Below are 11,948 nucleotides of genomic sequence, written 5' to 3' on the forward strand. Positions count from 1 at the left end.
AAATGTATACCAAGTTTTCAATTAATCATGACATGATGTTATGCTTTTGTCAATTTACTTAGATTTTTTTTTTAATTAGATTATATAACAGAAAACAAACGGTTAAAAAAAATTGGAGTGGGGGGACTACACCAAGACCCATTCATCTAGAACTAAATCTAAAAAACGGCAAACCAAATGTTCTTTACAAAATCGATTCTCAAAAAAATTAGGAATCGTAGGATGTGTTTGGATTGGCAGTGAACATAATTGATTCTAGTAGAATTGTATTTGGTAGAATTGATTTTAATAGAATTCAGTTTAGTATAATTCATTTTAATAGAATTGATTTATGTTTGGATACATTTATGTAAAAGTGAGTTGAACAATAAATTTCAATGTAAAAATCATCCAGAATCAATTCTAGAGGTAGAAGCTACAAATTCTAGCTTCAAGTAGAATCAATTCTAGAGGCAGAATCAATTATACTTTTCATAAAATAAACATTTCAAAATCATCTAAGATCAATTATACACCTCTAAAATTTATTATGGGTCTTCCAAAAGTCAATCCAAACATGCTAGTAATAAAGTTAGTGTAATCAGGAACCGTTAGCCCTATATTAGCCAGAGAGTCGACATAACTATTTCCTTTTCTGTAAATGTGAGTTGCAAGAAAGGACATATTAGTCATAATGTTGACAAAATTAATCCATCTAGTACGAATTTTGCAAAGAACAATGAAGGGAGGGGAGAAAGCATGAACCACCGCTACATAATCGGTTTCTAACCAAATATTCTTCCAGCCCTTCTCATGAGCGAACTCAATTGCAAACATTGCACCATTGAGTTCGGCAATGAGAGAGTTGAAAACTCTAAGAAATCTAGCAAAAGCTCCAAGGAATCTACCATCAAAATCTCTAGCAATACCACCACAAGCCGAGATACCCGGATTGCCTTGAGAAGCACCATCACAATTGATTTTAATCCAATCCCACAGAGGCGGCTTCCAAATAACTTCTAAAATCTTAGGAGCGCAGGGAGGTTGAATAGAAACTTTAAAATATTAAGAATTTCAAAGTCATGAATATTAATGATAGAATGAGTTTTGAATATGTTTCCCGTTAGCCCACAAACCGAGATGATTCCACAAATAACAGGGGAAGGGGTGGTTATTTTTCCCTTGAATCTTTGACAATTACGAGCTAACCAGATCGAATTAGAAATTTGAATAACCGCCACATTGAAAATTAACTTGCATTAATTAGACCAAGCCCTCTTGCAAATGCACCAGATACCCTCCCAGCAAAAAATCCTAGTATTGATGCGCAAAGAAGAGGTAAGCCACTTCCAAAGATGAGTTGCAAAAGGCAAATATAAAACAAATGAGCAGAACTTTCTTTTCCAGCAAAGCATAGAGAACAGATTGAAGGAAAGGAAAAACCTTTCCTCTTGAGTAGATCGTCAGTGGCTAGCTTATTCAAAAACATCCTCCAAACCAGAAAATATTTAGAAGGAGGGATAAATTTCCCCCAAACCCATTTCCACCAATTCAATTGAACGGCCGGTATGCGCTTAAAGTTATAAGCCTCCCGAAGAGAAAGTACACCCGAATCAGAATGGTTCCAAATCCTCTTATTCGGGCGAAGGTTGAAAGGAATGTGACAATTCCTTATACGATTCTGAATCGAAATCGGAATATAATCTACTGCATTAGTAAAATTCCACTTACCATCAATAATAAAGCTACTGACCGTTAAAGAGTCAGCAACAACAGGTGTCTCTAAAGCAAGCTGAAGCGGTTCGCCACACCACCGGTCTTTCCCAAAATTAATCTTCTCACCATTTCCCAGCACCCAAGAAGAGTTGTTACAGATGGTCGGGATTTCGGCTTTGATACTCGACTAGATTGGAGAGAATATATGGTGGTTGGTGTCATTGTGTTTTCTCAAAACACGACTTCTAAGCAAGGTGGCCCAAGTCTTATCCGAGTTGAAGAAATCCCAGCCAAGTTTTGAATTAGCAGCCTCATTAAGCACGGCTATGGAACGAATGTCAAGCCCTCCTCCCGACAACGACTTACAAACGCTTTTCCAAGCCACGATCACCATTTTACTAATTGCGATGTCCCCATTCCAAATGAAATTATGGGTTGCCTTATCAATACGTCTAATCATCGAAACTGGCCAAGCATAAATCATAATCGAATGAGTGAGCATGATGTGAATTGAAGATTTTACCAATTCAACTTTTCCCGTAAAGGAAAGCAGTGATCCTTTCCAAGCTGCCAACTTCAGGATGATTTTATCAACAATCGGCTGAAGAAATAGACTTTTCGGTCTACCCTTAAAAATTGGAACTCCGAGATATCAAAACGGAGCAGCACTAATATTAAATGCAGAACGGTTCACTAGAATATTCAATCTGGAATGCGTCATGGCACATCTAAATATGGAGGACTTCCCATAATTGATCACCTGCCCAGATATTGCATAATACTCCTTGAAAATAGCAGCTAGATAATTAATGTATGATAAACTTCCTTTGCAAAACAGTAACACGTCATCCGCAAAAAAGATGTGTGATGGGACCTTAACTGTCCTGGAACCTAAAATCAAATCAAGACAACCCTCTTCCACTTTGATTCGAATAAACCTGCTTAAGACATCTTCCGCAAGACATAATAGGATAGGCGATAGTGGATCGCCTTGGAAAATCCCCTAGAACAGTTAAAAAGTCCATGCTTCAAACCGTTAATAGCAATAGAAATCCAGGCAGAATGAAGAATATTAGTGATCCATAAGCAAAAAGCTCGTTGAAGCCGAATTGATGCAGCACTTTGAGAAGAAAACGCCAATCAGCCTTGTAGAAAGCCTTAGTAATATGAACTTTGAGAACAACATTGCCGCACCAAGATTTAGAATCCATCAAATTAAAAGCTTTCGTGGCCAACGTTATACACTCCTTCATATTCCGACCCTGAATAAACCTATACTGCTTAGGAGAAACAAGAAACAAAATATTTGACGCAAGTCTCTCCGCAATTATTTTAGTAATGATCTTGAACTTGAAGTTGGAGAGGGCGATAGGCCGAAAGAGATCCAAAGAATCTGCACAGTCGGTTTTTGGTATCAACATTAACCCACTGGAGTTGAAATAATGAGAGATCCAGCTAGAATTAAAAAGCTGGAGAACGACATATGTTACTTCCTTCTTTATAATATTCCAATAACTTTGGTAGAAAGTCGCACCAAATCCGTCTGGCCCAGGCGCACTGTTAAAATTTAGCGAAAAGACCGTAACTCTTATCTCGTCCATGGATGGCAGTAAGATTAGCCTTGCATTAATGGCATCATCAACCAAGCAAGGGATGCAATTCTTCACCATCAATTTACTTTAGTTAGAGTGTTAGACTATGAATATTGAACACTCTATTTGGATTTTTTTTCCACCATCATTATCAAGGTTATTGGACTGTGTCTAATAAGTTTAGGATTCGGTTCTATCATCAAGTGGTTCTAATTTCTTCTTAAGTTGAGTTGCAGGAATCAAATTATGATTTTCTCAATTAAGTCCTACGTCAATCACAATTGGATTAACTAGCGATTGATATTTGAATTTATTTATAAACAAAAGTTTATTTGTTTGAAAAAATAATGAGACATATTTAATGCATTTATTCTAAAACTATTTATACATTAATTAGTTAATAATATTAGAGAATGAAAATTTAATGAAGAATAAATTAATAATTTGAATAATTCTATTATATAGAAATAAAAAATTAAATATATTAATTATTATTCTTAGTAATTACAAATTTTTTTGTTATAATTAAAGTCGAAGAGAGTAGTTATTATGGAGGAGCTTAGTGTGCGTGTGTGTGGTCTAGTGGTGAAAGCTTAGGTATTGAGGGTGTGCTCCCCTCAAGGTCTTAGGTTCAAATCCTACTAGGCACAAATTGCTTATTAAAAAAAAATATGGAGGATCTTAACATAATTTTAAAAATGGTTAAAATTATTATTGCATTTAATAAAGATAGAAAATATTAAAGAGTGTCATTAAGGCATTTTAAAAAATAATATAGCAAGTGGTATATTCAAAATTTTAAGAAGAACAATGGAGATTATGTTTAGATTTATGTTGTCTCTGGTAAAGATAGTTATGATAATGGTGATGTCAAGTTTTAAGATTTTGAGATTTTGAAGTTGGAGGAAGATGGAGTAGTTCGCTTTAATGACAATAGGGTCTGCAAATTTCATGGTATTGGTACGACCAGACTTAAAATGTTCGATGATCACGATTTCCTTCTACACAATGTGACATGTGTTCTAGAACTCAAATAACATTTGTTATCCACATGCATATTTTTTATATAGGCTATTGCGCTAGAGTTGAACATGGAGTGTTGAAGAATTCACATAGTGGAGTGATAATCGCTAGAAGATCTAAAATACGTGGGTTCTATATTTTAAAAGGTTTCAATGTTGTTGTTTGTTCATCATCAGCTAGTGTAAAATTTAATGATAAGAACAATTTATGAAATTTGAGGTCAGGAGATAAAAATGCATTGGAACACTGAGTTGCCATGGAGTTTTTGAGGTAATGATTGATGCTTAAATAACTTACCTAATCAACAGATGTCCATTAATATGCATAAACTTAAAAAAAAACTTATGGAGGTTTGGAGTAGGAACTTGTAGACTATTTTGTTTTAAAGGTCGGCAAAGCTTTACTTAATATTCAAATCAAGCTAATTTAACTTTATAGTAAAGTTGCGAATTGAGTCTTTAATGGTTATCCAAGAGGTGAGAAGGGTTATGAGTTGTGGGGAGTGGAATATGAAGGATCAAATTATACTATTAAGAGATGTATTACTTTTAGTGAATCCTGAAAAGAGAGTTAAAATTGTTAAAGAATCATACTTGTGGGCTTGTTAGATGACCTAAGTAGGAGAATATGATTTGAAAAGTTGATTCAAGTGGTAAGATCAATGTTCAAGCATGGTTGAACTTGATCAAGTTTGTTGAATGTTGATTCAAATTAAAGAGAGCAACAAGGTGTTTGATGAATAAATTGACATCACCAGGTTTAAAGTCAAGGTGGAGAGTTGTAGAAGTATGCCTTAAAATCTTAAATGATGAAGATAAGGAGAATGTATTTTAAGAGTTCAAGAAACCAAAGTTGCAGAAAACTGAAAAGTAGTAGATAAATCGACGAAGGACAACAAAACAATGGAGACACGAACTGACAGCTAGAATTAATGGTGGTGTATCACAACGCCAAAACCATGAAAATAAAGGTTCGACAGTTATCAGTATGGGCAAATTTGGTTATATACGGTGGTGATTGACCAGAGTCTCGTAAGTGGCGATGACAGGCAAACTTTAGTCGACACGTGATCCTTGGACATTAGATTTGGTTCGGTGGTATCGAGCTTGTTATTTTCAATTTACATATATGTTCATAAATGAGTTGTATTTTTGAATTGTTACGGATTTGTTGGGGTTTAGCATTTATCAGTATGTATCTCTATCTATCTTGTTTTCATAAATTTCCGAACTTCAAAGCTGAAGACAAAGAGAGAAGTTAAGAATCCTAGGGGAACTTAGATAGGCAAAGGTATAATTCTTATTATTGTGTTCTTAGAATTTAAGAAACTTTTGTAGGTATCTAAAGGGATTGAGAAACACTTCTTAACACTTTGAGCTTGTGTGATTTATATACAGAGATTTGGACAGATAAAAAATATTTAAGATAGAAAATAGAGTTTGTTTTTAGAAATTTAGGTGACTATTTTCTTATAATTCTTTTGTAATCTCATGTAAAAGTTCTTGGAAGTATAATGAATTGGATAGTTACTCTCTCCCTTAGAGTAGAACAGTTTAATCAAAGATTCTCTGTGCTCTTGTCTTTTATCTTTCTCTCTCTTTCTTACTTGTTATAAATTTGCTTACACTATTTAAAAAAATGTTTTGATTGTTTGAAACCATATATTTTGATTATCATTATTCTTTGTTCCACACTTAAAGAACGAATTTGACATTAAATTTCAAGAAGAATTTCGTGTGTTTGAACATATTAACAAATTCACTATTATTATTGTTAAAATTTTCACAACATTAAGTCATATAACTGATATAATGGATGTACATGCTATGAAATTTTTTTATTAATCAAGAAACATATTCAAAGGTTTATAACAAAGTAAGACCCTAGAACACTTCATTCTTGTTATAGAAATATCATAGGGCTTAATGGATGTACACGATGGATGATTAAACACTTTGTTCCCAGTCAGATAGTGTAAACAACAAACACATCAACTTTAATATAGTTTATTTATAAGGTTAATAACATATAATTTCTTGACCAAAGAAAACGAACATATAATTTTACTAAGTAAAAGTATTAACTTGTTATATGAAAATCTTAAAGATATGTTTGCGAGTTGATTTTTAGAAAATTTTGGAATATTGCGTTTATATTTTAAAATGTGTTTGATATTTTTAAAATATTTAAAAAATAATATAATTTTATATATTAATGTAATGTATTGTTTTTTTTTAAATAACTATCAAATATATTTTGAATATAGATGTAATATTCTAAAATTTTCTCCTCCAAAATCCTTCAAAAATTACCTCACTAGTGCAAATCCTTGTAAATGAAAAAAAAAAATTATCTCGAGGAAAACCATTCGCATATGAATCAGTATACTCACATTTGAAAAGAAATATTGCTAGTGTAGTAAATGATGATGGTAATGAGTCGAATTAACTCGAAAATTATTCGAAATTTGATTCGAGAATTAAATCGTTGAATTAGGTTTATGAACCAAATAAGATGAATATGAATTAAAAATTAAGTTCATTAATTTAATGAGGTGAACTTGAACTATACATAATTTGACTTGTTAAGTTCATGGGTCAACTCGATTATATATGAGATGAATTATATTATTTTTAAGAGTAGGTTTAAAGATTTGCTTCAAATCTTAGCCCTATATTTTCTTTTAATCTAACGGTTTAAATTGATAATTTATATTTTCGGGTGAGCAAAAATATTGTTAAAAATAATTATACAAATAAAATCAACGTCGTATAAATTCCAATTTTATAACTTTTATTTTATTTTCATATTTTTTATTTAAAAAAATATAAATTTAAAATGTCAAATATATAAAAAGAATAGATTTCAAAAAATGACTTTTAAGTTCATGAAGCAAACGAGTTGAATCAAGTTGTTTGTAAACTTCTAAAGGGTCGAGTTTGAATTCAAAAAAAAAATTTGTGACGAACTCGAATCGATATTTAAACTGAACCAATTTTTAATGAGTCGAGTCGAACTGTGACGAGTTTGACTCGACTCATTTTCAGCCCTAATAATAAATTTGGATAAGAATTCTTTCGCGAAATGTAAATATATATAAATAAGATATAAATAAAATGACTCATATATTTAACACCGTCCTATTTTAAATGCAATGATATAGTAATCCCTTATCAGGTATAAAGTATTGTTCTATTGTTGGTCCCGAAAATCTCTCATACTTCCAACAAATATAATGTCTTAACTTAAAAGACTAAACTAATTGATGTCATAAAATTCAATAATGTTTTTGTTATTTGTAAATTTTACAAATTAAATTGACCGAGTTTGCAATTTTGGACATAAATTTACACCAACGACATTATAATTAAGTGAAATCTCAACCATTAAAATTGATTTTAAAAATATAACAAAAAAACATATATTAAATTTGAAAGGATGAGATTTAAACTCGATTAAATTCAATTAAAAATGAGAATTTCTTATTAAATCCTTGGATATCTTACGTACCACTGAAATAACAAAATTGTCCTTTGATTTCGTAGATGTACCTCAGAAAACACCTTTTTTAATATTTGCGTGAAAATATTTCGTAGATGCACATACGAAACACACCGTAGGTACACCTATGGAATAAATCCAAAATCAGCAAAACAACGGGAAAAGAAACATTCATTGATTAAAATCGGCATTACATTGAAATTTTGAACAGAAAACTAAGAAATTACAACAGTCAAAACAATTTCATCTGATCCATGCATCATTTGAATGACATGAATGTTGTTTTCCACTTCATCCCACCAACGTTCCGTTTCTCCGATCTCAAGTGAGGTCTTTGTTCTAAGCCTTTGAATCCTTTAAAAATAGCATGACTGTCCCTTTTGAAAATAATTTGTTCAGGAGCGTGTCGCTTGGATGATGACCGCTGCCATGATGATGGCCTAGGAGATGCCATGAACTAATTCTCTTGAGAAATTTTTGTGTTTGTGTGTAATACAACACTAGAAACCATAACATATATAGAAAACCTTGGTGCATATGGACCACACATTTTCTGTCACAGAATGTTCCGTAGGTATATCTACGGAAGTATCTTAGATATTTTGCTTCCGTAGGTGTACCTACGGAAAAAACCCATAATTTTTTAAATTAGAGCTATTCGTAGATACACTTACGGAAGTTTTCCTGCTATTTTTTAACAGAATCGAATAATACAGCAGTGGTAGTAGAAGGAAAACACATAAACACATAAACTAATACTTGACAAAAATGATTATATTACAATGTTAAGGAGTGCATATATTACACTTTGAAACTAAAAAATACATCAAAAGAACTATCGCCGGCTAAATCTATTGGTGGTTCCAATTTTTGACTTTTCCTTATTCGCTTCCTTCTCGATGTTGTTCAATCTTTCGAATTCGTGCATCCTATCAACAAAAAGATCAGGCAACGTCTCGGCATCTTCGGTATGATGAAAATCTCATTCCGGTGACGTAGGTGGTATGGGGCATCCCGATTTTAAGTAAACTTGCGCAAAGTGATTCTCTTTTGAAAGCCATCCAATACACATGATGCGAGCATTTGAATTTGCAGGCGGTGCGGTGCAGAGTAGGAAAAAGGTATCTGAAAAACCATAATGCGTCAAGTCAATGCACACCATATCATAGGCACATGCAATAAGATGTCTCATTTCCGGGAATTTCATTCATTTTGACACCGGTGCGTAAGGGCTCATCCAAGACACAAGAGCTTCGTTAACCGCTTCAAATTTAGCTTCCTCTCAATATACCAGGCAACGCCGAGACAACTCGGTAACCACAGTTACCGTCCCCCACAACATCTACGATCCGCTCAATGTAAGGGTGCATAAAAACCGGCATCTCTTCGATGAATGGAATGTTCAGTGGAATAGGCATCTCTTCGATAATTGGAATTTTGAGTGGAATAGGTGTTAGAGCAACATAATTTTTTTTTGTAGAAAATTCAAGCATAATGTGGACAATGCAATGGATAAAGATGACTATTTATTTGAAATTGAGTCTTCTCTTACTCCTTTTGAAATTGAGTCTTCTCTTGTTCCCTAAATTGAATTTATTTGTAATTTTTGTTAACAAACATTAGTTTAAAATGCTGACGTAGATGCACCTACGAAAAAAAATAATTTAAAAAAAAAAAAAAAAATTCTTTCAGATATGCATCTACATAAATAAGGTATATAATTAGAATTGCTAACGGATGATTAAAAAATTCAAGAGGTGGATTGAAAAATCCTATTAAAAATTTCACCGGAGATAATACATTCCCTACAACTTTAATAGAAATTTATTATTTTATTGGTATAAAAACATTAGTGCTATATAGCATCCCTATATTAAGGAAGATCAGCCACTACGTACTTCGATACCATTTGGATATAGATAAAGCTATTGAAGTTATTATAATGCAATATATATAAATTAGTTTCTTTTTCCTTCTTTTGATCAAAGAGCATATAAACCAAAATAAAGAATATGAGTGTATAGTTTTTCTTTATCAAGAGAAATCCTTAAATAGGGAATATTTCAACTAATTGGATGTTTAAATTTGATTATCAAAATTAAATAACATCGTTTAATTGTTCAATATCCAATGATGAAAGAAACTATAATGGTTAAAGAATCTTTGGACAAATTTGAAGATATTAAAAATGATGTTTTGGACAGTTGTGTTTATATTGAATGATTTACCTCTTTTGCTTTTACAAGTCTTATGTTATTATTTATTCATTTTGTCTATGCACGCTTACTTTTGTGAAAATGGCCTACAAATTAAATATTGTACTTTGCAATCTTTGAGAATGAAGGTAAGGTTTTCTATGCAAGGGCCCTCCTTTATCATTTCAAGGTAAATACTGTGGGCTACCGAGAACATAGTGTTCTTTGAAATTTTATTAGAATCCTACATTGGAAATTTCAGGTTGTAGCATCTATATATATGGAACGTGACTATTTCTCATTTATGAACCCATGTTGAGTTTAATGGTATTTTTTTTATAAGCAAATAATTGTGTTAAGTGAATATTAGAGGTATTAAACCCGAATACAAAATATTGATAAATAATTAAATCAATATAATTAACAAAATTAAATGAAATGGTTTAATGAAATGTGAAAACAATCGTCTTCTTCAAAACCTAAAGATTCAACTATTCTTGTACGAAGTAATTCGACGGTAAGATTCTTTTACACATGTGTCAAGAACTCGTTGATAATTTTTTTAGAGTTAGATTAAATATAAAAATTTAATATGATATTAAAGTTATATTAAAAAAATGACAATTTGCAAATTGGATTTAAAAATTGCGATAAATGTGAGAGTGAATATTTATTTTATATTAGAATCTTATATTCCCCAAATGCATGAGCTTTCAAAATGTCTCGGTTTGTTAGAGAGAAATGGTACTTCTCTCAAACTTTTCTTCCTTATGAACGGCATCTCAAATTATAAGAAAAACATGCAAAATAGTTGTATAGTTCCTAAATTCATAAAAAAAATTAAATAAATAAAAAACAAGCAGCAAACAAGGTGTGAAACACACCCAAATGCCAACACACTGTTGCATTAGGAAAATAGTTTGTCTACGAGTTACCAAATTCAAGAACATCTTGTTCCAGAGCATGTAAAGAAAAACTTTGTCGTAAAATTAGAGGTGTTCGTGTGTTAGTTTGGTTCGATTTCAAGAAAATTTGATGTTGATTAAAAATATACGGATTAATTTAGATTGAGTTTTTTCGATAAAGTCTGAACCGAATCGAAAAACAACTTGGATTGATATGATATATTAAAAAGTACAAATTTTTTTTTGCATAAAATAACTTACGATCATTAATTCTTTATAATACTATAATTTCTTTTAATAATATTAGTAGTGTTCCATTATAAACACTTGATTAACAATTGTTTTATAATAAATTCAAAAATATCTAAAAAGAAAAACATGTAACATAAATGAATTTGAATATCCAATCATTCACTATGACGATAAAGGTGGTTCTCAATTTTATATTTGGTTAGCATAATACAACAACAATCAAGCCTTATTCCACTAAGTAAGATCGGTTACATGGATTAACTTGTGACATAATTTTATATTTAGAACCATGTTTTTATCCAAATCATTAACTTTAGATCTTTCTTAATAACTTCTCATGTGATATTTCTAGGTCTTCGATTAGTACAATACATTAACAAATTTTTAATAACAAATTAAAATCAAATTAAATAGCATAACAGATCCACAAACGGCGCTTCACTTTTTTTCTTGAAGTTGAATGTTTGGTACTAGTTTCCATGATAATGATGATATGAGTCATGAGATTTAATTATGGTTGGTTCGGGTAGACCAGTTTGCAGGTAAAATATTGGAAATTTGATACCGAAACCAATTACCATCAGGTTTCTTTGGTTTAGTTCGATCGTTGCCCAAACAAAAATAATGCCCGACCTAAATACTATATTTTAGTTTGGATTATAGTTTGGTTCGGATCTACCCTACGTAAGACCATTAGATGTGCCACATCATCATCATACAAAACAACTAAGAAACATTTAGAACACACCCTCAATGTGGGACCCATAAACTATAAGTGGTCTCAT

This window comes from Vicia villosa, linkage group LG6, assembly GCF_029867415.1.
Source record: "Vicia villosa cultivar HV-30 ecotype Madison, WI linkage group LG6, Vvil1.0, whole genome shotgun sequence".
Classification (NCBI taxonomy): domain Eukaryota; kingdom Viridiplantae; phylum Streptophyta; class Magnoliopsida; order Fabales; family Fabaceae; genus Vicia; species Vicia villosa.